General features: G+C 41.2%; 1 protein-coding gene across 1 annotated transcript in view; it reads right to left on the bottom strand.

Moving 5' to 3' along the window:
- CMBL (carboxymethylenebutenolidase homolog) overlaps positions 1 to 15,358 on the bottom strand; it is a 104,963-nt gene extending 89,605 nt beyond the window's left edge. Inside the window, exon 1 of the mRNA XM_053714509.1 lies at positions 14,981 to 15,358. The gene's annotated coding sequence lies outside the window, so the exon portion shown is untranslated. The remainder of the gene's footprint in view (positions 1 to 14,980) is intronic.
- Positions 15,359 to 16,349: the final 991 nt, after the last annotated feature.

Genomic DNA, 16,349 nt, shown 5'->3' with positions numbered 1-16,349 from the left:
GGAGTAAGGTCAGGATTCCTAGGATATTATCTTTTCTCCAAGAAGGCTTGGAAAAAGGTTTGTCAGCTAGTTCCTTAAAGGGACAGATTTCTGCTCTGTCTATTCTTTTACACAAGCGTCTGGCAGATGTTCCAGACATTCAGGCATTTTGTCAGGCTTTGGTCCGAATCAAGCCTGTGTTCAAACCTGTTGCTCCACCATGGAGCTTAAACTTGGTTCTTAAGGTTCTTCAATGAGTTCCGGTTGAACCTCTTCATTCCATAGATATAAAACTTTTATCTTGGAAAGTTCTTTTTTTAGTAGCTATTTCCTCGGCTCGTAGAGTCTCCGAGTTATCTGCCTTACAATGTGATTCTCCTTATCTGATTTTTCATTCGGATAAGGTAGTCCTGCGTACCAAACCTGGGTTTTTACCTAAGGTGGTATCTAACAAGAATATCAATCAAGAGATTGTTGTTCCATCCTTGTGTCCTAATCCTTCTTCAAAGAAGGAACGTCTATTACACAATTTGGACGTGGTTCATGCTTTAAAGTTTTACTTACAAGCTACTAAGGATTTTCGACAAACATCTGCTTTGTTTGTTGTTTACTCTGGTCAGAGGAGAGGTCAAAAGGTTTCGGCAACCTCTCTTTCTTTTTGGCTAAGAAGCATAATACGCTTAGCCTATGAGACTGCTGGACAGCAGCCCCCTGAAAGAATTACAGCTCATTCTACTAGAGCTGTGGCTTCCACTTGGGCCTTTAAAAATGAGGCTTCTGTTGAACAGATTTGTAAGGCTACGACTTGGTCGTTGCTTCATACTTTTTCAAAATTCTACAAATTTGATACTTTTGCTTCTTCGGAGGCTATTTTTGGGAGAAAGGTTTTACAGGCAGTGGTACCTTCCGTTTAAGTACCTGCCTTGTCCCTCCCTTCATCCGTGTACTTTAGCTTTGGTATTGGTATCCCATAAGTAATGGATGATCCGTGGACTGGATACACCTTAGTAGAGAAAACACAATTTATGCTTACCTGATAAATTTATTTCTCTAGTGGTGTATCCAGTCCACGGCCCGCCCTGTCATTTTAAGGCAGGTTATTTTTAAATTTAAACTACAGTCACCACTGCGCCCTATGGTTTCTCCTTTCTATGCTTGTTTTCGGTCGAATGACTGGATATGGTAGTGAGGGGAGGAGCTATATAACAGCTTTGCTGTGGGTCCTCTTGCAACTTCCTGTTGGGAGTGAGAATATCCCATAAGTAATGGATGATCCGTGGACTGGATACACCACTAGAGAAATAAATTTATCAGGTAAGCATAAATTGTGTTTTTGTGCTGCAATGTGAAATCTGCTGCCCTGCAAAGTTCCCATACATAACAATGTTTGCTCATATTTTCTTCAAATATTTCTCACACCCAGGATTGGGACACAGAGGAGGTATGCATTCCCCTTATGGACAACCAGGGATCATTGATTTGTTAGGATAGTAAATCAATCACTCATTTGGGGTTCCATGTCCAACAGGCGGGCGGGCAGCTTCTCCATTTTCGAAGCTGTCCGCCCGCCTTCGCTACATACAGGCAGCCGTTCTCTTCGTCCGCTGGCCGTATGCAGGGCAGGCCTTAGGGTTTGAGGCGCCCTGTGCAAGAAATCTTCACAGTGCCCCTCCCTGACAACAGCCCTCATCTAGTTCTTTTAACCATTTAAAATCTCCCATTCTTATTACCACCAAAACTGAGAGAATAGAATGTTTGATGAATATAACATTTTTACCCACAGGTGTTTAACTTGTAAGCAATATAAGTATAATTATTAAATAACACAGCAGTAAACAAACAAAAGTTGTAAACAATAATTGGCAAAACTAATATACTAACACATCAAGGTGCAGATATACAGTACTGAAAAACAGTGTCAATATGTCATGTAATGCAGAACCTTTTTTAAGTTAGTGCTCCTAGAAAAGAAAAGAAAAAAAAAAACGCAAAATAAAGCACAGGGCACAAAACCAGGGCCAGTGCAAGGATTTTTTTTTTTTTTTTACACAGATGAAAGTGCATTTTGCCGTCCCCGCCTCCACCATGATTGTGTATGCCAGGATACAACTCCCATCAGTGACATACACCCCTGACATATATGTGACTGATAGTTGTTGCATTCTGGTATACATATATGCCAGAATACAACTCCAATCACTGACATACATCAATGACATGTATGTGACCAATGGGACTTGCATTCTGGAAATCATACATGCCAGGATACAACTCCCATCACTCACACACATTTCTGACATGTGACTTATGGGACATGCATTCTGACATATATATATATGCCAGAATACAACTCCCATCACTGTCAGGGATGTATGTCAGTGATGGGAGTTCTATATTGGCACACATGTATGCCAGAATGCAAGTCCCATTAGTCACATACATGTCAGGCATGTATGTCAGTGATGGGAGTTGTATCCTGACATGTGAGTGATTTGAGTTGCATTCTGGCATACATATATACTAGAATATAACTCTTATCACTGACATACATCCCTGACATGTATGTGACTGATGGGAGTTGCATTCTGACATAAATATATGCCAGGACACAACTCCCATACATCCATATGTATATCAGTGATGGGAGTTGTAGCCTGGCATACATGTATGTCAGAATGCAAGCCAATCAGTCACATAAATTTCAGGGATGCATGTCAGTGATGGGAGTTGTATCCTGACATATGTGACTGATAGGACTTGCATTCATATATACCAGGATACAGTTCCCATCACTGACATCCATCCATGCCATGTATGTGACTGATGGGAGTTGCATTCTGGCATACTTTGAATATGTTTTTTTCCCCCTTGGCCTTTCCACCTTTCTCTTACCTGCTGCCTCTTCTATCCTCTGCGGCTGCTATACTGTGCTGGGAGGTAGTGATCTTATGTTAAAAGGTCACTTCCTCCCAGCACTACTGCGGAGCAATGGGAGGACAAAATAATAATATACTATAAAATCATATTTCCAGACCGGTATTTGTATAGGGAAGCATTACACTGCGATCCTTTTCCTGCGCCTGCAGGAGCTGACGGGCCAAAAACTGGTACAGAGAAGGAAATGCAGGCTGCTTTTCCTTCTCCATATTGCTTTTTCCCTCCCATCAGATCCTGCCTAAAGGCAGAAGATCACAGAGCACAAGGAGGGTGCATTCTGTACATTGCACAAAATGCACTCCCTTATTGCCACCAGCAAAAAATAGTGTCAGTTCGGCAGAGTAGGCACAAGCATGGCACCCCATGGTCACTTTGGGGAATAAGGGGACGCAGAGCATATGCTAACCTGACCTGCTTCATACATGGAGCCCTTGGAGAGCATAGGAGTAGTACAGGGACCATGCCATAAGACTTCCTCTTAAAAATATGCATTTTCTAATGCCCAGGCCTAAGTGTATTTAAAGAGACCCTAAACACTAAATACATATTATGCCCCTCCTTCTAATCATGGGTGAAGCCATTATGGAACCTAGGTTACACTGCAGGTATATCAAGGAAAAATGTTCCATGAGTGCAGACACATCATCACTGGAATGTACTGAAAAATAGATTTCAACATGGTGGCACCCATGACAAGAGGGAGGAGGAGAATAACCTCATTGCTGTGCTTATAAAATGTATTTAGTGCATAAATGTTAACAAAACTGCATGGTAAAACTTAATTTAATTTTAACTAAAATGGTTAAAGGGACACTGAACCCAAATTTTTTCTATCGTGATTTAGATAGAGCATGCCATTTTAAGCAACTTTCTAAATTACTCCTATTATCAAATTTTCTTCATTCTCTTGGTATGCTTATTTGAAAAGCAAGAATGTAAGTTTAGATGCCGGCCCATTTTTGGTGAACAACCTGGGTTGTCCTTGCTGATTGGACAGCAACCATAAGCAAGTGCTGTCTATGGTCTGAACCAAAAATGTGCTGGCTCCTTAGCTTAGATGCCTTCTTTTTCAAATAAAGATAGCAAGAGAACGAAGAAAAACTGATAATAGAAGTAAATTAGAAAGTTGCTTAAAATTGCATGCTCTATCTGAATCATGAAAGAAAAAAATTGGGTTCAGTGTCCCTTTAACATTATTTTTTGTATAATAGTAGTTAAAGCCTCAACTGCATGACCACATAGTTATGTCTGATTGAAAATACTTAAAGTAAAAGGTAAAGTTTAACATTATTCAAGACAACTTAGCATTTATCCATATGACCCTAATCTAGTTGCTATGTTTTTTTTTCTATTACTTCAATATTTTCTATTAAAAATTATATTTAAAAATCCCTACCACTTAGCTCACGACTCCTCCCATGCCCTACTTCTGTCTTCTTATCTTTGTGATTTTCTTCAGCGGTCCCACCCGCTCTCTGTGTCTCTCAAATGCGCATTCACGCTGCAGTCTATAACTGCGCATGCGCTAATCGCCGATGCTGTGAACCACTTTGCATGCGCTAACTGGCGATGTCGCGAATAGTGCGCCGACGAATAGTTCCTGGCGAACATAGCTTGTTCGCGTTCGCCGCGGCGGGCGAACATATGCGATGTTCGATCCGCCCCCTATTCGTCATCATTGAGTAAACTTTGACCCTGTATCTCACAGTCTGCAGACACATTTCAGCCAATCAGCAGCAGACACTCCCTCCCAGACCCTCCCAGCTCCTGGACAGCAGCCATTTTAGATTCATTCTGATCCTGCATTCTTAGTGAGAGGAGGGATAGTGTAGCTGCTGCTGATTTTATAGGGAAATTCATAGCTAGGCTAGTGTATTCAGTGTCCACTACAGTCCTGAAGGACTCATCTGATCTCTGCTGTAAGGACAGCACCCCAAAACCTTTTTAGGGCTAGAACAAGAACATCTTTTTTTTTGTTGCAATCTATAAGCAATTGCCTGCCTGCCAGCGTGTGTGCCAGGCCCACTTGCCAACTAGTGCCACCACTCATATCTGTTGTAACAGTAGTGTAAATTTAAAAAAAAAAAACATTTTTGACTGTGAAACATCAGTCTGGTTTTTTGTGTCAGGCTCACAGCGTATACTGTGCCCACTCACAGTAGCTTGCACGCTTAGTAGCACTAATCGAAAAAAATATGACAGGCAGAGGCAGGCCAACCCGCAGGTGCCGTTGTGGTCGTGGTGCTGTGATTCCCTTTGGCCATAGAATAATGCCCAGTGTTAGGCCACGTACCATGAACACGAAAAGTTCTGATGAAATAGTTGACTTTATAACACAGGACACCCAATCTTCTACAGTTTCCGCTCGTAACCTTGACGCACCATCCTCCTCCTCTAGCTTAGCTTCGGGCACCTCTCAACTTACCACTCGCCCGCCTGCCGCCACCACCGACACTAGCACCACAGCCACCTCACTTGATCTGTCAGAGGAGTTATGTACACCTCAGTGTGAAGAAATGAGTGATGCGCAACCATCATTGACAGAGGATGTAGATAACTGTGATATGTCTCAGTCAGGCAGCATTACAGACATGGACGACGCACGGTGTGATGATGATGATGATGATGATGTTGTACCCGCCGTTGCTTCCGTTGTCGAGTTGTCAGATACAAGTGAAGGGGTTGATGATGACGATGCGTCCGTGGATGTCACGTGGGCGCCCGGTAGAAGAGAAGAAGAACAGGGGGAAAGTTCAGATGGGGAGACAGAGAGGAGCAGGAGGAGGAGACGAGTTGGAAGCAGGGGGAGGTCGTCGCAAGGAGCTAGTGGCACAGTCAGACAGCATGCATCGGCACCCGGGGTCAGCCAGACAGCACGCCAATCAACGCATGCTGTTGCCACCACCAGAATGCCATCATCGCAGAGCTCAGCAGTGTGGCATTTTTTTATGTGTCTGCCTCTGACAACAGCAATGCCATTTGCAACCTGTGCCAAAAGAAACTGAGTCGTGGGAAGTCCAACACCCACCTAGGTACAACTGCTTTGCGAAGGCACATGATCTCACATCACAAACGCCTATGGGATGAACACATGAGGACAAGTAGCACACAAACTCAAAGCCGCCATCCTCCTCCTGGTCCAGCATCTTCAGCCTCGTCAACCACTGCTGTGCTCCTTACCCCCTCTCAACCATCCGCCAATCCATCTCTCTTCCGGAGCAGTTCCTGCTCATCTGCCCACAGTCAGGTGTCTGTCAATGACATGTTTGAGCGTAAGAAGCCAATGTCACCAAGTCACCCCCTTGCCCGGCGTCTGACAGCTGGCTTGTCTGAACTCTTAGCCCGCCAGCTTTTACCATACAAGCTGGTGGAGTCTGAGGCGTTCAAAAAATTTGTATCTATTGGGACACCGCAGTGGAAGGTACCCGGCCGAAATTTCTTTGCACAAAAGGCAATCCCCAACCTGTACTCGATTGTGCAAAAGGAAGTAATGGCATGTCTGGCACACAGTGTTGGGGCAAGGGTCCATCTGACCACTGATAGCTGGTCTGCAAAGCATGGTCAGGGCAGGTATATCACCCACACTGCGCATTGGGTAAACCTGCTGACGGCTGCCAAGCATGGAATGCGTGGCTCTGCAGAAGAGTTGGTGACACCGCCACGACTTGCAGGCAGGCCTGCTGCCACCTCCTCTACTCCTCCTACTCCATCCTCTTCCATAACCTCCTTGGCTGAGTCCTCTTCTGCTGCTGCGTCTTGCTCCACATCAACGGCACCCCCCCCAGCTCCCCAGGTACTATTCCACATCCCGGATACGGCAGTGTCACGCCATCTTGGGGTTGACTTGCCTGAAAGCAGAGAGTCACACCGCAGCAGCACTCCTGTCCGCCCTGAACGCACAGGTGGATCAGTGGCTGACTCCGCACCAACTGGAGATCGGCAAAGTGGTTTCTGACAACGGAAGTAATTTGGTGGCGGCATTGAAATTGGGCCAGTTGACACATGTGCCGTGCATGGCACATGTGTGTAATCTGATTGTACAACGCTTTGTGCATAAGTACCCAGGCTTACAGGATGTCCTGAAGCAGGCCAGGAAGGTGTGTGGCCATTTCAGGCGTTCCTACACAGCCATGGCGCACTTGTCAGATATCCAGCGGCGAAACAACCTGCCAGTGAGGCGCTTGATTTGCGACAGCCCGACACATTGGAATTCAACACTCCTAATGTTCGACCGCCTGCTCCAACAAGAAAAAGCCGTTAACGAGTATTTGTATGACTGGGGTGCTAGGACAGCCTCTGAGGAGCTGGGAATTTTTTTGCCACGTTACTGGATGCTCATGCGCAATGCCTGTAGGCTCATGCGTCCTTTTGAGGAGGTGACAAACCTAGTCAGTCGCACCGAAGGCACCATCAGCGACATCATACCATTGGTTTTCTTCCTGGAGCGTGCCCTGCGAAGAGTGCTGGATCAGGCCGTAGATGAGCGTGAAGAGGAAGAGTTGTGGTCACCATCACCACCAGAAACAGCCTTATCAGCATCGCTTGTTGGACCAGCGGCAACGCAGGAAGAGGATTGTGAGGAAGAGGAGTCAGAGGAGGAATGTGGCTTTGAGGAGGAGGAGGAAGACCAAGCACAACAGGCATCCCAGGGTGCTCGTTGTCACCTATCTGGTACCCGTGGTGTTGTACGTGGCTGGGGGGGAAGAAGATACCTTCAGTGAGATCACAGAGGACGAGGAACGGGACATGAGTAGCTCGGCATCCAACCTTGTGCAAATGGTGTCTTTCATGCTGTCGTGCTTGTTGAGGGACACTCGTATAAAAAAGCTGAAGGAGAACGAACTGTACTGGGTGTCCACGCTACTAGACCCCCGGTATAAGCATAAAGTTCTTGAAATGTTACCAAATTCCCGCAAGTCGGAAAGGATGGAGCAGTTCAAAAATAAAATTAAAAAGTATGCTTTACACAGCGTATAAGGGTGATGTCACAGCACAACGGGAATCTAACAGGGGAAGAGGTGAAAGTAATACTCCTCCTCCCACGACCACGCCGGCAAGGACAGGACGCTTTACAGACGTGTTGTTGATGGAGGACATGCGGACCTTTTTAACTCCTATGCATCGCCACAGCCCTTCGGGGTCCAGCCTCAGAGAACGACTCAACCAACAGGTAGCAGACTACCTCGCCTTAACTGCAGATCTCGACACTCTGAGGAGCGATGAACCCCTTGACTACTGGGTGTGCAGGCTTGACCTGTGGCCTGAGCTATCCAAATTTGCCATAGAACTTCTGGCCTGCCCCGCTTCTAGTGTCCTGTCGGAAAGGACCTTCAGTGCAGCAGGAGGTATTGTCACTGAGAAGCGAAGTCGCCTAGGTCAAAAAAGTCTCGATTACCTCACCTTTATTAAGATGAATGAGGGATGGATCCCGAAGGGACTGACATTGGGCGATACATTCGAGTAAAAAAGGCCTGATGAGATGAGCTGCCTTGGGCTAAAAATGGTCCACACTCTGCTGTATTTTATCTCCGAATGCAGGATGACTTGCGTGACTTATCCGCCACCAACTAGGGTTCAAGCCGCCATGTTTTAGGGCACTTTCTGCCAGGGAAACAAACATCAATTTTTCTGGCCGCTGCTACAGCAGCGTCTGCTACAATACCTAATTTTTCAGGCATGTGTACATGCCAAATTTTTCTGGCCTCTGGTGCTGCACTGTGGCTTCAAAAATCAAACAAAAAAAAAGGCACATAACAGGGATTAAACTGATAGGAATAGTACTACTTAACACACCACTCCTATCTGGTGGCACATTAGATTGCACGCGCAGTGCCCCAAATTGGAAGTAGGAGGACCGACCAAGCATCTCATCTCTGTGTGATTCCTGTTCTTGTAGGACAGTTAATGGGTCAGTCATGTTGCACAGCTCCTCAATGTGACAAATCTTCCTGGTTAGCTCGTTGTTCTCTTTTTCCCAGCTGCTGGATCAGATCAGAGATTGTGAGTAAAACCTGCTCCTGCTGCCGGGTGATCTCACTCAGGACTCGCTTCTCTAGGTCTTCCAGCTGTTTCCTGATGTCCCCAATCAGGGCAGTCAGTCTCTCTGTTACACCAGCTGCTTTCTCTTGCACCCCTCTCCTGTGCTTCTGCAGAGTCTGGCCTCTTCTCAGTCTCCTCTCTCTTTGTGGTCAGTTTCTGCAGAACATTTCTCAGTTTCTTTTTCTTCTTCTCAGAAGCCTCATTCAGCAGCTCGACCTGGTGTCCCCTGTGCTCTCCGGCCAGGCAGCAGGACACACAGATACAGGCAGCATCCTCAGTGCAGTAATATAATAGGAGCATCTTGTGGGTGGAGCATTTTCTGTTACCCCAGGAAGTGATTGCACGCGCAGTGACATCAGTGAGGACAAGGAACGGGACATGGCTAGCTTGGTATCCAACCTTGTGCAAATGGGGAGTTTGCGGTTGTGCAAATGGACTGTTTGCGGTTGTTTGCGGTGCGTTAAACGGGGAGTTTGGTCTGTCACTGTGAAGCGGGCGTAACCCTTACACTACCTGAACGATACAACATCATACCTGATGTTTTAAAGCACGTTATTCCAAACAATTTAGGAATTTTAGGTGATTTATGCCCTTTATGCATTAAAAACAGACTCTGCATCAACTATGTAATTTTCCATGGGAGTTTTGCCATGGATCCCCCTCCGGCATGCCATAGTCCAGGTGAAACAACTTTTACATCACTTGTGGCCAGAAAGAGTCCCTGTGGGTTTTAAAATTCGCCTGCCTATTGAAGTCAATGGCGGTTCGCCCGGTTCGCAAACTTTTGCGGAAGTTCGCGTTCGCAAAATTTTAGGTTCGCGACATCACTAATGCACACGCGCTAATTGAATTATTAAAATTGAAGTATGAGAATAAAGATACTTAACTACTGCGGTACTTACTTCTATTTAACTTTCTCAGATGTAAAGTGATGCGGTTCTCCGTATAGAAGCCGTCATCTAATGATGTAGAATGGGATTCTTACATCTAAATAGCCTGCATGCGTAAAACGGGAGCGCGCATCGTTTCCCAACTTCAGAAAATTTTAATAGCGCATGCGCTTACAACTAAAAGGGGGGGATGACGTGGAGTGACAGCCGACATTTCAATTGGATTAGACAAAAACGTGACCCACCGATAAAAAAAAAAAAAAACACGGGTTGAATTTGTGGACGTTCGGGAATTCATTTAGAAAGGTGACAACTTGATTAATATTGAATAATATAAGAATTAAACTTATGTTTATTTTACACACTTTATGATATACTGTATCGACATTATGGTAACTTTACCATAACTTTAAAAAGGACACTGTACTATAAAATATGTTTACCCTTAATGAGTTCTAAATAACTTGTTATACCGACTGCATAGTATTAAATGCATATTAAATTGTTCATTCATGTTTATTTTTGTATTTGAAATAGTGGGTTTTGCTCATTAAAACCATCACCTGTTGTTCTCCAGGACATGCACATAAGAATGGGCTGAGCCTACAGGTAAAACAGACTTCCTAATGTTATCATAGAAACATAGAATTTGACGGTAGATAAGAACCAAGAGGCCAATCAAGTCTACCCATATTACATGTTACTGTTTTCTTATGCATGTCCCAAACTTTTTTTCCTTTACAGTCTTTGTTCACCATCTCTATTGGAGGTTTATTCCATGAATCCATCACCCTTTCTGTAAAAAAAATGCTTCCTCACATTTTTCCTGAATCTTTCCCTTCTCTCCTCTAAACTATACATATTTAGGTCATAGAGTCTTTCTTTATATGTTTTATATTTAAGAGTCAGACATGTACCATTTTAGTAGCCCTCCTTTTGACAGTTTCTAGTTTATTTATAACCTTTCTGGAGGTATGGTCTCCAGAACTATATACAATATTCCAGATGAGGCCTAACTAGCGATTTTTAAATAAAAACACCCAGCGCTATATAAGAACCCTGCTATTTCTGCTACTAATACCTCTCCCAATGCAACCAAGTATTTAACTGGTGCTGCACTGCTGCATTGTTTACCTAATTGTATCTTTGTATGGTCGGTATTGAAATGCTATTTATGGCTGTCGGGTTTGAATGAGTTCAACCAGCTATTTCAGATACGAAATCTCTCTATTCTTCCCCCACAGGGAGATTAATTAGTGCTATTGCCTCCTGTTTACTTAGCTCTTTTTTTTAACAAAGAAAAGGTTTGCTACTTATATTTTTTGTGTTGGTGGGGATACAACAGGCAAAACTAGCTATTTCAAATTACAAAATAAGTAGCTGATAAATACACCCAGCAGGTAAAAAGGGACACATTAAAAGGGGAGAGAATTTCACAATGTCCCTTTAATGCTATGTTTGCCATATTTACAGACATACCAAATGCCAAAATAAGTAGGTAGTTTAGTGCTTATAAGCTTTTATATATTTGCTTGGATATGTTTATAGAAGTAACGATTTTGCAACATTTATAGTTATATTTGAGTGTAGCTGCTTTTTATATTCAGTGATTAATATCAATTCTGTTTTATAGCTATTAAAAGCAATTTTGTAGTGAATTGTGTGGCTATCAGGAAATGTATTACATTTTTATGGTAAAAGTGAAGGAAAAAATCTGCTATCTTTTTATTATTAAAGGATACTCATGTCTAACTGGAGTGTGTCCAACCACAGATTATTGAGAAATTATTCTGTTATTATACTGTATACCAAATATTAAAAAAATACTGGAAGTAGGGGTTAGATCTTTACATTAAATATACGTTGTGCAGTACAATAAGCAAAGTACTGCATGACGTGTATTTATACGTCAATTTGGGTGAAGGGGTTAATTCTTCGCCAGCCCCCCCCCATAAAAAAAAAACAACATTTTTTTTTAGCTACCTCATACTATTCTAACTTCCAAATATAGCTGGAAGGAAAAGTTTGTGAGCCCTTTGGAATTAGCTGGATTTCTGTACTGATTGCTTATAAATTGTGGCCTGATTACAATTAGAGACGGACAAGCACAATCAGACTAAATTAATAACACAAACAATTGTACTTTCCAAATTTTTATTGAAGATATTGAGTAATCACTTTACAGTGCAGGCTGTAAAACCAAAATGAACTTCTCCAAAAGTTATTTGGGGTCAGGTGTTTCAATGAAGAAAGTGTGGTTAATGACAAATCTGTTCTTCTCAAGAAAGATCAGTTAGTATGAACTATGCTTCCATCCCAAAAACTTTCACAGGACCTTAGAAGATGCATTTGTGTGTTAAAGGGACACTGAACCCAAATTTTTTCTTTCATGACTCAGATAGAGCATGCAATTTTAAGCAACTTTCTAATTTACTCCTATTATAAATTTTTCTTCATTCTCTTGCTATCTTTATTTGAAAAAGAAGGCATCTAAGTTAAGGAGACAGCAAATTTCTGGTTCAGTACCATGGACGGCACTTGCTTATTGGTGCTGTCCAATCAGCAAGGACAACCCAGGTTGTTCACCAAAAATGGGCCGGCATCTAAACTTACGTTCTTGATTTTCAAATAAACATACCAAGAGAATGAAGAAAATTTGATAATAGGAGTAACTTAGAAAGTTACTTAAAATTGCATGCTCTATCTGAATCACAAAAGAAAAAAATTGGGTTCAGTGTCCCTTTAATAGTTTAGATTTTGTCTATAATTGTGACTAAAGGGATACTTAACCCAATTTTTTCTTTCATGACTCAGAGCATGCAATTTTAAGCAACTTTCTATTTACTCCTATTATTATTTTTTCTTTGTTCTCGTGGTATCTTTATTTGAAAAAACAGGAATGTAAAGATTATGAGACAGACCCTCTTTGGTTCAGCACCTGGGTAGCGATTTCTGATTTGTGGCTAAATGTAACCACCAATCAAGCAAGCACTACCCAGGTACTGAACTAAAAATGAGCCTTCAAATAAAGATAGCAAGAGAATGAAGATAATAGAAGTGAATTAGAAAGTTGCTTAAAATTGCATGCTATATCTGAATCATGTAAGAAAAATTGTGTGTTCAGTATCCCTTTAAATGAAGATCGGCTCACATTTTAGGAGTAATCAATGCAGAAATCTAGGTAATTCCAAAGGGTTCACAAACTTTTGCTTGCAACTATACATGAACCAATGCACATGCACATTTTAGAACAATTCCACACACACACAAAACAAAATAAAAGCTATTTGCCTTAAAAAAAAAAAACATAAATTTCACATGCCCCAAAGTAATGTAAGAATTTTAACACTGCACATTTACACACAAGCACAATGTTCTTTTTTGTTTTAATTACAAATATCTGTGTAAATATTGCTGTTTTATTTGGGTTTTGAAAAAGTTGCCATCTTGCCAAATTGCAATAATATTTGTTTAACAGCTTATATTGTTTCCAACTAGGCTTGCCACCTCGGCCATTTTTTCCTGGACACTTATGAGTTACACATGCTTCAGGGAGGAACATGAACAGTACTGTCAAAGGTCACTATGCATGTTGCTCTCTGTGCACACTGCAGCATGCCGAGGTGGCAATCCTATTTCCAACCTTGTGGTTCCATCTCTGCATTTTATGTCTACTATTTCTCAATCTTAAATTACTCCTCTACCTCGCGTTATTTGCAATACAAAAGGTTGACTTATTTCTCTCAGCGTGGATCCCTAGATCACATATGATAAATTGTCTGTGTAGGATTGTGGATAAAATCTTTAATAAAGTTGTTAGGGTTGGTATATATATATATATATATATATATATATATATATATATAGTGACCATATTGCCGCTTTAAAAAGGGACACATATGAAAAATACATATGTCAGGGCTGTTTTCAGGGCTGTTTAAAGAAATGTTTTGTATAAGAACCCTGGCATATGTATTTTTCATATGTGTCCCTTCTTAAAGCGGCAATATGGTTAGTATATATATATATATATATATATATATATATATATATATAAACACACATTTATGCTTGTACACATTAAGCAACTCAGTAACACTAAACAATTTGTGTCCAACTATATATCATAGATTATTATTATCTTCATTCAATTGTACAGCACCAACATATTCTGCAGCACTACAATATACCTGTATCTTGCATGTTACATTTAAAAAAAAAAAACAACAAAAAAAACCATTAATAGAGGGCTCTGCCCACGAACCGCCACCCATTGTAGGTTACTTAGTAAAAAGGTGGAATGCAGAACAGGTGTAATTGTGAGTTTACATATTCTTTGAGAATCCTAAAAACAAAAATGGTTATTGGGAAGTTTTTAATGCAATGCTCTAGTCTAGATGAGCGGTGGGCCAGTCGGTCACTTGCTTCCCTCAGCACTAGTTTTTGTGTCCCCTGGAAAAATGCAGGGGTAAGAACACTTTTGTTTTTGCCCCAGGAGAAAAAGAAAACTCAAGAGCACTGGAGAGGGCAGAACACCAGACAGAGGGTATCCTGCTGAAACCTAAAATTGGCTCTGTGCCTCTGAACATTTTATTGTGTGTGTGTTTCATAGTCATACATTGATATGCAGCCCTTAAAGGGACATGACACCCACACTTTTTCTTTCATGATTTAGAAAGAGAATGCAATTTTAAACATCTTTCTAATTTACTTATATTATCTAATTTGTTTTATTATCTTGATATTCTTTGCTGAAAAGCATATCTAGATATGCTCAGGAGCTGCTGATTGGTTGCTGCACATAGAAGCCTTGTGTGATTGGCTCACCATGTGCATTGCATTTTCTTCAACTAAGAATATCTAAAAAAAATTAGCAAAATAAACAATAGAAGTAAATTGTAATGTTGTTTAAATTTCTATTCTCTATCTGAATCATAAAAGAAAGATTTTGGGTTTAGTGGCCCTTTAACAGCTTCTAAAATATTGATCTCAGGATCTGCAATCCCCATGCATTAGGAAGTTGGCAATCACTGCTCTAAAAAAGAAAACCTAAAAGATATGGAGTTTCATAAAAAGAAAAGACAATTTATCTCAAGAAAAAAGAATATAGTTAAGCACTATTCTCCCCTTTTTACCTGGTGAGAAGCTGTGAGATTAAGTTCCTGATTCAGCTCTTTTAGTTTGGAATGCAGAATCCACAGAGCAAGTAATACCTGCTGCAGGCTTGGCTAAAATATATATATGAACTGAAGTGAGCTTGCTGTTAGTCTCTCCCCTGTTTACATAATGTTATCTGTAGAACAGCCAAGTCTAGAGACTGCATTACCCAATCAGAGGCAGACAGACTGTCCAATCAAAACCAGGAATAGAATCAGTTTCCAGCTTTTCTGTATGTTGTGCAGGCTGTACTTTTGCATCATTGAAACTGACTACTTGCAAATAAACTCTTGAAAACTTTTCAGCTCTGCAGACATCTCAACAATACACATAATGAAGCCTGTGCAACGTAGAGAATAACTGGAAGCTGTGACTGTCTGTTTCTCTCTCTTGCTGTGATTGGACAGTCTGTCCGTGCCTCTAATTGGATAATATCACCCACTTCCTTCCTCAAGACCTGAAAAGCTTTTAAACATGCTGTGTGGACTAAAGTCATGTGCTTGTTATAGTAATAAAACAGAGGTCTTATCAGTTAGCAATATTATGCAAACATTACATAAAATGCTTGGGTATAACTGACTCAAAATGTTTAAAATAGCTTTAAACTTAGAGACATTTATGTATTTTTTTGCATGCATACTTACAATAATTGCACACAAAATAAACATTTTAAAGGCATTTAAAAATGTCATATTGTTGGCAAATTGTGTTTTATTTTGCAGAACAAGGACATGCCTGTTTGAAAAAAATGAGTTTTCTTGCTTCCAATTAAAGACAGATACATGATCTTCTGTATACATCAAGCAATCACTGTGTTTAATATTGCAGTAAGAGTTCAGAATCTTGCAGGATCCAAAAAGTCATGAGATACACATAATACTTTTGCACTACAAAATATTACTTTAGAATAATAGAGCGCATAGGGTAGGGTGACCAGACATCCCCGATTTTAGGGGACAGTCCCAGGAAAAATGATGTCCCCGGAAATGTCCCTGGCTCCTGTTGTACTGCAGTCAAGCAATGGGTGGAAGTGACAGTCCTAATAACTTCACTTCGTCCCAGCGCACACGTCAGGAGGGAAGAGCTTGTGTAATATGTATGTGCATGTGTGTGTATGTGCATATGTGTATGTATATATATATATATATATATATATATATGTATGTTTGTATGTATATATATATATATATATATATATATATATATATATATATATATATATATGTGTGTGTATGTATGTAGGCTTGTATGTGTATATGTATGCTTGTGTGGGTGTATATGTGTTAGTGTATGTATGCTTGTGTGTGTATGTGTGCATAATGTATGCTTGTGTGTGTATATATGTAT

The sequence above is a fragment of the Bombina bombina genome, chromosome 5 (assembly GCF_027579735.1).
Source record: "Bombina bombina isolate aBomBom1 chromosome 5, aBomBom1.pri, whole genome shotgun sequence".
Lineage (NCBI taxonomy): Eukaryota > Metazoa > Chordata > Amphibia > Anura > Bombinatoridae > Bombina > Bombina bombina.
The sequence above is the reverse complement of the archived record's forward strand: the minus strand, read 5'-3'. Positions and strand labels throughout refer to the sequence as shown.